The 12,918-nt window shown below is 34.1% G+C and overlaps 1 long non-coding RNA gene across 2 annotated transcripts; it reads left to right on the top strand.

The window, feature by feature from the left end:
- Positions 1-8,935: 8,935 nt before the first annotated feature.
- LOC113347960 lies at positions 8,936-12,484 on the top strand. 2 transcript variants are annotated; one of them, XR_003359366.1, is made up of 6 exons: positions 8,936-9,121; positions 9,908-9,977; positions 10,569-10,695; positions 10,804-10,941; positions 11,252-11,715; positions 12,173-12,484. It is a non-coding gene; the product is annotated as an uncharacterized LOC113347960 (long non-coding RNA). The 2 variants fall into 2 exon arrangements; XR_003359367.1 differs by having other exon boundaries at positions 12,244-12,432.
- Positions 12,485-12,918: the final 434 nt, after the last annotated feature.

The raw sequence follows: 12,918 nt of genomic DNA, 5'->3' as shown, positions 1-12,918 counted from the left end.
ATTTGTTTTGAATTGGCCTGGAATTTTGGGATTTTTTGTTTTTTAATTTGGTGGTTATAAATTAGCAGGTTTCTTCAGAAAATTGTGATGATACATCTTCATCGTCGAAATCAATATTGTGTTGGGGAAATGACAGATTTATGTTGAAACCAAAATTGGTTTCATCAAATTCTAACAGTTTTGGTTGGTGAAACCAAAGATTTTAATGATGAAAATTAAGTTCATGATAAAACCAAATGTTGATTTTACCTAGTTTATTCGGCATGACTTGGAAGACGGCTTGTTTGGTTTCATCATTGAAGTTATGTTGGTGAAATGACAATATGTGGGAAAATGATGGAACCTGATTAGGTTTCATCGTATTTTTTTCATTTTGTTGAATATTGATCTCTATGGAACCAATGTTTGATGATGAGACACAAGTGGATTGTTTTTGTTGAAACTAGTTTTAGTTGAGGAGGTAATGGTAGTGGTTGTTGTGGCAGCGATGGGGGTGGTGCAGTTGACGGTGGTGGTAGGTTTCATATTATTGTGATGGTGGTTAATTGTGACTTATTTAGTGCGTATATGTTGAAGATGTTGAAACCAAATTGTAGTGAATGAACGAGATACTTCTGGAGATAAATAACATTTCTGGGTAATGAGTGAATGTTTAGGAGGTGAAAATGCGAAAAAGTCATTCCTCTAGGAAACAAGTCTCACAATTTTATCTTGTGGGCTTGTGTAGCATCTTACTTGCATACTGTGAATTTGAGTGGCATAAAGGAGCTGAATGATAGCTCTAATGCTGGGACACAAGATATCACTATTCAGGATGGTTCACTTGAAGTTTCACAAGACTTATCGCAGTATAGAAGGAATTTTGATGGTCGAGCCTTTTGCCTTTTTGCCTCTGCCAATTAATATCGGTCTTCCAATACATGTTAATGAATATGAAAGATATTTGGTTTTGAAATGACATGGCAAGGGGTGGAAAAGTGCGTTCAGACTGGAATGAATACCTTCTTATGGTCGATTGTTCGAAAAGGAAGTGTCGGAGATAGGTTAATGTGATTTGTTCTCTTCACTTTGTCCAGTAGCAAGCATGGTAGAGGCATGGGCATCCATGGTTCTGAAACTCTACATGTCCGTGTCTGATCTTGTTGTACGTGTTTTACACACTAAAGCTAGAGGTGGCCAGTGGATCTCCACAAAGCAAGCAATTTTTCGTGATTTTTCTTTCTTCAAAGCAAATGAGCTATTGGAAGCATTATCTTATGCAGGGTTTCCTCTTGTAACTTTCAGTTTTAGTTTTATAATTTGGTGAAACCAAAATAGGTTTCATCATGTTTTTGATGGAACCCTTTTTAGTTTCACCATTGTTTTAATGTCACTTTTCTTCTGTATCTTTGAAACATAGTATTGTTGACAATCATAATTAAAACCATTCATAAACCGTTTAAACATTTTTAAACTATTATAAGCATTGGAATCTTTTGAAAGAAACATAATTTTGCAGCAGGATATTACAAGTTTACAACAATATTGCAGGCTAGTTGACAGTACACTAAATGGACCACATGTGAGTATTATTCTCCGTTTTCAAGGAGTATCTTACATGCAAACTTTGGTCATTTCCTTTGATCTTGCTACTCTGAAAACGATGTGGGAGCATACCATCTTTTCTTTGTTCAAGTGAACTTAAAACCATCATAATGGATGAGCTCGTCTTCTTCCAATATACTATCATAGAAGAGCTTGAAGAAACGCCATAATGAACATGATACAATAGCCTTCATATGTAGTTCTTCATTCTGTATCAATGCCTTTATTTCAGCTGCTACCGCGCACAAATGATGCAACGAGAACCTGCACGGCTTTGTTTCTCTTTTTATTTTTACCTATTGTGAAACCAAAATTAAACCATCAAACAAACAAAAAGTGAAATCTGGATTCACCAATAGCTGAAATTGATGTAAGCAGATTTGGTTTCATCAGAAAAACTAGAAATAAACACACCGAAGTTATGTAAAGAATACATAAAACAAATACATGGTTATGGTGAAACCAAAGTAGAAATGGTGTATCCAAATACGGTTACATCAAACAAACTCATGATTATGTCAGAATACACCCAAATATGGTTACATCAAACAAACTCATGATTATGTCAGAATACAACAAACATCACCAAATACAATTATGGTGGAATCAATTTGAAAAAAATGAAAAGTGATGAAACCAAAAAAGGTTTCATCAAAAAGACCAGAATATACCTTAGCAACCATTATTAGTTATGGTGGAACCAATTTAACAATTGCAAAATGATGAAACCAGAAATGGTTTCATCAATGCCTTCATATGCACTACCAGTCCATCAAAAATGATAAAAACATATGTTGATGAAGATGATGGAAACCAACTTTGGTTTCATCAAAGAAACCATTGAAGAAAAAAAAATCGATTATGAAACTATGGAAACCTAAGTATGAAATCAATGATGAAACCTAATTTATGCAAAGTCAGTGACTAAACCTAAGATTCATAATCGATTTTTTATAAAAACCTAAGATTCATAATCGATTTAGGTGAAACAACATCAAAATGAAATCAATAAAGAACATCTGAAGAACAATAAATTAGGTGAAACCACTAAATAAAATCAAAATTGGGTTACGATTTACCTTTAAGAGATTGTTTGATGACCTTCTTCTTCTTTTCATCTTTCTTTTTCTCTTGCATCTTAGTCATTTCCTAATTTCTTAAGAACAATAAGTTAGGTCAAAATCAAATGAAACTTAAACCTAATTTCCTTTCGAGGAAGGTTAGATTTCTTTGTTATGAGTTCAAAGAACTGTTTTGTGGAGTAAGAAGAAGAAGGAATCAAACATGGTTTTAGATCTAGAGTTATTTTTTCTGGTTTCTGTGTGAAGAGGAGAGAAGAAAAGAAGGTTTCTAAGGAAAGAGAAGTGTCGGTTTACGCGATTAGGATAGAAAACAGATGGTATGCGAAAATAAACGGAAGGGTTATTTAGACAGTTTCGGTAAAATGGGGTTTATTTGTTTTGTTTTTTTTTGTTGGGTCTATTTTAGATGGATATGGACATCTGTGGTGTTATAACGCGTGCGTTATTTTCAGTATACCCAAAATAATTTTCAGGTGATTTTCAAGAATACAAGGCATAGTTTGGATAACTTTGTCTGTGTAATGGTGGTCCAGATTTGTCTAGGGAAAAGATAAATCAACGGCCGTGGTTTGTTCAACTTTAATATTACTATAAATGTTTCATTAATTGGTGTTGTCTCATTAGTTGCTCATAATGAGTGGTTTATTAATTTTTTTATTTCCATAATTAATTTAATAACTACATATTTTTTTTATTAATTGGTGTTGTCTCATTAATTGTTCATAATGATTGGTTTATTAATTTTTTATTTCCCTTAATTAGTCTAATAAATACATATTTCATTGATAAATAATATATACAATACAAATTATATCAATAAAAATTATTTGTGGTAGTGGAATAAGTAGGGGTGGTAGAAATGGTGGCGGGTGTTACTGAGTGGTGGATACGGTCGAGTGGTGGCCTGTCAGAACTTGGAAGTAGAAATTAAATCCTCATTTTAGTGGGCTTTCGACGTTCTAGTCCACCACTCCAAAGCTCGGTACAGATTAATCTCGGGGAATATAAGTTTATCCAAATTTGGGATGAGTTAGTCCAGAGTGTCCGATTTCCGTATTTTCAATATATCCAAAATAATCTTCCAATGATTTCACATATAAATCAATGATTTTGATTGAGTTTTTGGGTGTGAGTTTTGAGAAAAGATTGAGAGAGAGCAACGTGGATAGACATAGAGAAATCAGTAGGAATGTCAAAGGATTCGGTACTCCCGCATTTCTCTAGACCCAGACTCTACTTATAAAATTTGGGTTCTGAATTTAACGATTAAGGGTCCGGTTCTTAAATTTATGGACTCAAAAATCGACCTGTTTAAAATTTCGGGTACCCTTTGAGCATTAAGAAAACTATAAAAAAATATTAAAAGCTTAATTTCTTTCTCTTTTTGGCTTGAATTTAAATTATTTTTATAAAACTTTATTTGTATTTTTATATTAATGTACTAAATAACAATCAAATGCAAGAAAAAAAATGGAAAATGAAAAAAAAAATTCATACCCGAAATTAGCAAAATACTTATAATAACTTTTCTAAAAAGAAGAATTAAAAGATGAATAACTGGGTACCCAATGGGTATTACCCATTTGGACCCGTTAAAATTCGGATCCAAAAGGGTAATTACCCGTTGGGTCCTAAGGCGTCAATCAGTCAAACTTTAAGACCCGAATATACCTGATCCGGCCCCGGTTCCGTGTAACCATTGGCAACCCTAGAAATCAAGGAGGAAATTAAACAAATAGAGAAAGATTTTAGAGGATTTAATCGTTCATGCAATAGATTTTAATCTCAGGTTAGTATGGGGTTTTTAACGGACACCACTGCAGTCATTCGGCAGCAACTTCCCGAGAGGTCACCCATCCCGTGACTACTCCCGTCCGAACACGCTTAACTGCAGAGTTCTATGCAAAGTGTAGAGCCAATTGTGTTGAAAAGGCCTTGATGTTAGGAAAGGACAAACCATTACTTATATTTCATTCGACCAACTGCTGCCGAATATCAGTGTACTACATGTATTATCTTGATTTGATTTTGTTATTTCTTATTTTGACATATTATCTTAGTTGGATTCACGTGAAACGCTTTTGATTAATGGTTTTTTTTTTATGCATGATATGAAATCGAACTGATATTCGTTGTAGGATTTTGATTTATTAATTTATGTGTTTTAATAAGATTCCGAATCTTTGATCTTCGATTAATTGATCGAGTATTTGATTTCTATTTATTTTTGATTATATAGAATGTGTACTTTTTTTGTATACTATATACGTTTTAGGTTATTCAATACTGAAAATGTGATTTGAAACTGCAAATGTCATTATCTCTCTCATGTCTTAAAATGTTATTCAAATCCTTTTGATGTTAAATCTTTTTGTTAGTTGATTCAGATTCACTAGTGGAAAATGGGTGTTTAGCTATCCACATTAGAGACCCTCATTGACCGTAGTTGGACCGCTGACCATACATAGCGGTCTCTGAATATAATAAAAATCCGGACCATATCCGAGAGCTTAATAAACCTTCTCTGAATAACAAAGTTTATTTACTCTTTCATCCTTTTTGGAACTGTGGACATACGTTTTAGTTACTATTTTAGATGTATGATGAACGGCTGGAGATGCTTAAGATTTGGGCCATTAATTGAGATGAGATGGATGAATGGGTCGTGAAGAAGAGACCTCGTTATTATCGAGGATAACTATTTCTTTTCCTTTGCGCCTCATATCTCTTTTCACACAGACTACTCTTCTCCATCCATTCTCTATCTTCATCTCCCTGCCAAGAGATTGCTGCAAATTCTACCTCACTCTTCTCTATCTTCTGAACTAGTTTTATTCAACATCCCCTTTATCTTTATATACAGATATCAAAGCCCGATCTTCCTTTTTTATCATCGCAATTAGGGCTGCACATGGGTCGGTTTGGGTCGGGTTTGGCCTCACCCACCACCCAACCCACTGATGGTGGGTAGAAGAAGTTGTCACCCACAACCAACCCAACATAACAATGGGTCGGTTTTCACCTGACCCACATTACAATGAGTCGGGTCGGGTGGGTGGTGGGTTACCCACCATAAAATACACATTACAGTTACATTGCATCAAAAAAAAAAGTTACAGACTTACCTAAGACTCTTACAGATGACAATTAAAGAACTGACCCCAAGTCAAGTGTAAACAAATGATAATTATAATCCAGAGAAGTAAGAAGTTGGTGCAAAGTTGCAAAGTGCATACAAATTACAAGAAATGAGTTCAATTGTTCGAAGCTCAAAAGATAAAAGACTATTAAAGGAAGTGATTGAAGAAGTGAAGACTGAAGTGAAGTTAGCGATTTAGGTTTAGGCATTATATATCACTACTTCAACGGTTGTGATTCATCTAGGATAGGTAATCTAAGGGTTAATATTAACTAAGAAATATTTAGGTGGGTGGGTGGGTTGGGTCGGGTGAGGGAAGATTTGACCCATAGTCGACCCACAATACTATGAGTTTTGATGTTGTGACCCATAGTCGACCCGCTCCTAGGTGGGTTGGGTCGGGTGTGGGTAATTTCAGGCGGGTGTGGGTTGGGTCGGTGGGTTGAGTCGGGTTTGTGCATCCCTAATCGCAATCAGCAAACCCTAACTTTCTCCCTCGAAAATCAACAGGTATAAACCATAATTTTTCTTATATCTCATCTGTGTCTACTATCGTTCTCTGAATTCTTATCTCTAGTATTTATTTTTAAGATCTGCAATTCACTTATGATTAATTTGTGGTTTGTCTTTGCAGATTGTTTTATAAGATAAACAATTTTAGATGTTTCTTACTAGGTGAGAAGAAGAAAAACCCCATTATTTTTCAAATCTAGGGTTTTGTTAAATTCTGTTAACTTTCGAGGTTTTGATTGTTTTGGGGGGATTTCTTTTTGTGCGTGTATTGAAATTGCTTATTTTTATTTCCAATCCATGTATTTTTTTGATTTCTTTAAGGATGTAAGTTTTGTGTCATATTTTTGATTTTTGGTTAAATACCCTAATTCATACTTTATTTTTTTGATCTTTTTTTACAGCAATGCAGATCTATAATACTACTACTACCGCTGCTTAATCTCAGGTGATTCAGTATCTCCATTTATTCATAGTTGAAGACTTAGATAGTTTCCAATTTTTTATTGATTTTTTACATCAATTGTTTTGAGATTTATCACATTAATTGTTTTTCTTTATTTCTGACTTGTGATCTGGCTTGTAAATAAACTCGTATAGATTCTTATAGCATAGCTTAATCCTAGAGTTACTTGTACTCCTTGATATGGCTTGTTTGAGAACTGAGTGGATGATGATAAGTGACTCATTATGCTATAATTAAAACTGTATCGTATTGTCCAAGTTTATTTTGGTCAATTGATATTGAAACCTTTTTTGTTGCAGGTGCACTGAAGTGTAGGCTCATCATCGGAGTATCGTTTTGTTGTTTAATCAATTGTATATTAGTGCATGTTGTTGTTTAATCTTAGAACTTGCTAGCTTGTACATGTATTGTTCTGGACACATGATTTCCTCTTTTTTTTGTGTAATTTTAAACCCAACAGATTGAATGAATGAATGTTGAATTCTCATTTTGAGTTTGAGTTAAATTTGAAGTTTCATTTGACTTTCAGTTTGGTTTCCATTTGACTTTAATTTGAATTCCATTTGACTTGACTTCAATTTAAGTTTAATTTGACTTCAATCGAAGTTTCATTTTATGCAGTCAGATTATTTCCGATTCAGCCATTTCAGCAAATCTGAATCTATTTTTTTTTTATATTATAATTTAAATCTACGACTGATATAATGGATCGATACCTAGTTATGGTTCAGATCGGTCATTATTCAGGGACCCACGACTTAGGGTCATACAAAAAATAAAACGCTTTATCAGCGACCCCATCAGAGACCGTTAATACGGGTAGTTTAACTCGGGTATATGACCTGTTCTGGTGGTCGCGAAACTTCTATTTTCCATTACTAATTTTTTATTATTTTAAATCTCTTTATGTTGGTGATTTTTAGATCTTTCTATATGTGATTCAGGTTTTTTGATGTCATTTCATATATTTTTTGATGTCATTTCATATATACAAATTACATTTGTATAACGTTCTGTATGTTTGTATAATGTTATGGATTTTGTTCATGGTGATTAATTGATAGAGTAACTGATATATTTTTATTGCATAATGTTCTTTTGTGAGCTCTACATTTTCCAGTTATCTTTTTATAACATGTGTGTTCTTTTGTACATTATATATTTTCCAGTTTTTTTGTTTTTAATATTTTTTTTTATAATATGCAAGGGTATGCTGGGGATGGTCATGGGGCGGGTATGGGGCGGGTAGTGTCAATCCAGTCACTGCCCCGTTCGTAAAAAAAATACCCATTCCCGCCCCGTTATCCATATGAATTGGGGCGGGGCAGGTATGGGGAGTACCCATATGGGGCGGGTTTCCCATGGGTTACCCGTAACACTGAGTTAATACATAAATTTGATTATGATCAAAACTTAAATATGATTCAAACAAAAATAATAACGTAAGAACGACGCATTCTAGAATCTTAAATTCAGTAATTTATCTTAAAGTGAACAAAAGAATTTGTTAATGACTTATTAGTTTTTCTGTTTTTCCTGTCCCGTTCTATCTTCGTGCACGTTAACTATTTCATTATCTGCTTCATTTTCTCTATTTTAACTTTTAGAGAATGTGTTTGATCACAAAAAAAAAAGAACGAAAGTGATGAATGTACAAGATTGATCGAGAATATGATAAATGAAAGAAAGCTCGACTAAGTGGTGGAAGTATAAAAATTATACACATTGTTGCATAAAAGTCTAAACCCCTAACTTGTGAAAGATACGGGGCGGGTATGGGGTGGGGACCTTGAATCCCATCCCCACCCCATCCCCGTAGCTTAGTTTTCGGATATTACCCATACCCGATCCCATCTCCATTTGTGCGGGTAAAACCCTATCCGAACGGGACGGATACTCACGGGGATGGGTTTGGGTAGGGCAAATGGCCATCCCTAAGGATATCACACTAGTGGAAAATGGGTTTCATAAGTCTTCTTTGGCTTTACAAATAAGACTAGCCGTGGCTTTCTTTATATAATGGGCTTCCAAAGGTAGTCATTTTTGACGGGAAAGTAAATCAATTTCCCGTAACAGAAGTAATACAAGAGAGTAGTTTAGGAAATAAAATGAAATCCACGTGGAGTTATATTAAGACTGTTAGAGCCAATTCTTTTTATGGTCCGCACTTCTAGAAACAAAGCATCTCCATCGAACTACCTTATCTCTCTCAGGTTCACTTCTCTCCAATAATTCTCCGAGTTCTCTCTCATTTATAACACTAAATCTTGCCTCCACCTGATGAAATACCAGAGTAATTTCAGTCTTAGCTTAACGATCATCCCTTTAACAAACACCAGAGTAAGTTTCAGATCTGTATATTATGGTTTTAATTTTTGTTGTTTTTAAGCTCTTTCTTGGCGATTTAAGATGAGGGTTTCTTTTATTCTTGTTGTTTGTTGTTTCAATTTAAGGGTTTTTTTTCGAAATTTTTGCTGGTTAGGGGTTTTGGGGTATTGTTTTGCTATATTAAATTATTAGGGATTGATAAATATTGAGTTGATTTTCGGTTTTGATTTAAGTTATAATTTTGCTCTAAGTATAATTATTTTTTACTGTTGTATAAAGAGTTAGGGTTAATTCGATTATGCTATTTATGCAATTTTTGATTTGGGGACTTCTCTTTTCTACCGTGAGAAGTGTATAAATGTAGATCTTTAGGGAAGTGTTTTTATTGTTGGGGTAATGGGGTGAACTAGTGAAAGGGATTTGTTCTTTGTATTTGATTTATTTAGACTTAGGTATAAAATGCTGTCCTATTGACGTGAATGGGCATCATTTGGATTTATGTAAAGAGTTTACCCATTATTTGAATGGTTTGTCGATGACTAATGTTAGTGATTAATTGTGAAATGTTTTAATGAGAAATTGGTCGGTAAGATTTATTAGACTGCACTTTATAGATGTCCTGTACTGCAAGTTTAAGTATCAACTATTCTTAGTTATATAAATCTTTCTGCATAGGCTATTTGCACCTACTAGTCAGAGATCCCTTTTGTGGTTATTTTGGAGTAACACCAACTTGCCACATAAAGATAAAGGGCATTGTTCCTAAACTTCACTGATTTCCAACTGTACTTATTTCAGGTACCCATACGAAGCTATCTTTGCGGTCCCTTCTGATGGACATGTTCTTCTTTTTAGAAAGAATTCCAAGGTATGCATCAATAGATTGCACATTTTTTTTCATTATTTGATCATCTTATTTGGCTTGATTTGGTTTGTGCTTAAGTCCTGGTGTTGGTGTGACTCAAGAAATGCTATATTAAGATATAAGGCATTGTTCATAAACTTCACTAATTTCCAACTTTTCTTATTTCGGATACCCATACAAAGCTATCTTTGTTGTCATTTCTGATGGGCATGTTCTTCTTTTTAAAAAGAATCCCAAGGTACGCATCAATAGATGTCATGTTTTCTTGTTAGTTTGATAATCTCATTTGTCTTGATTTGGTTGTGCTTATGTCCTGGTATAGAAAAGTTCATCATAACAACCATCACATTCCTATTTTTAGGCACCATTTCTTTCTCCCAGTTGTTGTTTTTGTAGTAAATCTCCATTAACATTGATCACGTTATAAAAAAAATTACAGTTATTACATTCCTATTTTAGGCGATTGCATTTGATACTTACATTTGCAATCACCTTTTTCAAATACACAGTAGGTCTAATTGTGTTAAACTTTCAATGTTATGCAAGAGCTGACGGCTACATGATAAATTATGTCCAACTTCTGTGTTGTTGCAGGGACGCCGTTCCTAGTTCAGTTGCCATGTCAGTGGAGCTAACTTCAATTATCATATTATGTTTGTTTTAAGAACCTGAACTTCTAATTCACGTTCTGAATGCAGCTTATCCCAACATCTATCGCGAGGTTAATATTCCCTTTCTTGTTCTGTTATTATGTCCATTGAAATTTTCTCTCGCCGATTTGTGAAATGTCTAATTTATTTTTTATGTTTGTTATCTTGTGTATGTGCAGAAGTTGATGTTGAAACCTTGAAGACTATGGTGATGAAATACAATTGTTTGCAAGAAATTGACCTTACAGATTGTAAAGCTCTGATGACTTCTATTTGTGAAGTTTACAGTGATGAGGGTGGTTGGCCGGTGATATAGGGTACAGTACAATATCCCTGTTGTATTCTACAGAATGACATCACTTAAACGTTACCACTCACAAGTTTTAAGATCATGTTGTTTGATAGCTTAATTTCATGCTTGCTGTATTTGTGTCAAAGGTCCATTAACATTGATGATTTTATAGAGAATAACAGCTATTGCATTCGTGTACTATTTGAGCGATTACATTTGACACTTTCATTTGAATTCAGCTTGATCATACACACTCATGTCATGTGCTATTTGAGTGATTATCTTTTTAGTCACAACTTCAAATTAAATTTAATCATTTGTGTATGCTGTTGTAGGTTAAGAAGGCCCTGTATTATAGGTGAAATCAGAAGGCTACAGTTTGTGGAATACTATGATGATTTTAGTGACCTGATCGATGCAGCAAAGTGTGCTGATGTTTTGTTGTTACTGATTGAAACTTTTTTGTCTATAACTACATTCCTATAAGTGGTGGAATTTATGACCTGACTGAGCAACTTGTTTTCTGTCTGACTGCGATTTCATGTAACCTTTTTTTCGTCAGGCTTATACATACTCATATGAAGACTAAATCGCTTGAAATTTTTTTTTTTTTTCAAGGCTTGTAATTACGACTGGTGATGTCTTTGAGTAGCTTCCTATGATATTTATTAATGTTTTCTCTTTGGTGTTGTTGCAAATCAGTTAGGCAGATCGTTAACCTGGATCAGGCAGTGGATTGAATGCCAAAGCCATAGACTCAACGGTTGAGGATCCTGTAACTATTTGTGCATTGCTTGAGGTATGCTTTCTCTTTTTTCTTTTTTGTTGTGTTGGCATAAATTTTGATTTAGTTTTTAGTGTGCATGAATTTCAGTGAGCATGTTCTTCACAAGAACAAACTTAACATACAAATTAATTGACAAGAATTTACTTGAAGTCTAGAATGCGTTGGGAATTAGGTTACTTGATGCTTGTAGCATATGTATGGATTTACATGTGTGTTTTAGTTGCTTAGCATTTGTCCAATTATATTGGCAGGCCTGGCATAATTTTCTTGTCTTTGCTTAGCCTAGATATTGCCAGCTATATTAGTTGTGAATGTACATGTATTAGTGTCTGGAATTATTTGCACATTGTGCGAGGCAGATTAACTATAAGTCAGTTGTTGGAGAATTGCTTGTAATTCAGAATCACTCATACTATGCTGCCAGAAATTTGTTATTAAGCTTCTAATGCCCAAACGTATTTTGCTGCAGGTATATTATTTTGATCAGTTGGGCAGCTCAGTTCATCTTTTTGCTGATTTAGTTTATTTCATTGTTTGTAGGTTGATTTCCACCTATTGCAAGATAACACATCTTAAAGAACTTAAAATGATATGAATTCAGTAGTTTTGTAGAGCTTTTTGGGGTTTTGATCAAAGTGTCAGCTCTATTCACATGTAAATTCAGTTAATAATTGTACAACAACTTTCAAATTTGAATTGAATGGTGAATGTTTTGATCGGTGTATGAAATGATCTAATCTTATGTTTAGTCAGAAATAAGTCAGATGATTCAGATGAATCAGATTTTCTCTAATAGGTTCAGTCAGAAATACTAGTTAGACTGGGACTCAGACGAACCAGCTTTTCTGAAATTATTCACCCAGATGTCCAAAACTGTAGCTCAGCTTTTATGGTTTTTAAATATAGCGAAACGACTGTGTCTGTTAGAACTAAAACATAGATGGATGAAAATAGTCTAATTTAAAAAATTAAAAAATCTCAGAAACAGTCTTTTTGAGAAATAAGACTACAATTCTAGGGCTCCCAAGAGTAACCATATTTAGTGATTTTAAGTGCTTTTCTGGCGGACATATTTTTTTGATTTTCCACTAGTGTCAACCATTCAGAAAAGGTTGTTTATGATATTTCGAATAGTCGTGATCATTCAACGCCTTTTCGTGTAAGTATGCGGAGCATGAGTTGAAGTGAAGTGTTCTGCATGTAAACAACATATGT

Source organism: Papaver somniferum, chromosome 2 (assembly GCF_003573695.1).
Source record: "Papaver somniferum cultivar HN1 chromosome 2, ASM357369v1, whole genome shotgun sequence".
Classification (NCBI taxonomy): domain Eukaryota; kingdom Viridiplantae; phylum Streptophyta; class Magnoliopsida; order Ranunculales; family Papaveraceae; genus Papaver; species Papaver somniferum.
The sequence above is the reverse complement of the archived record's forward strand: the minus strand, read 5'-3'. Positions and strand labels throughout refer to the sequence as shown.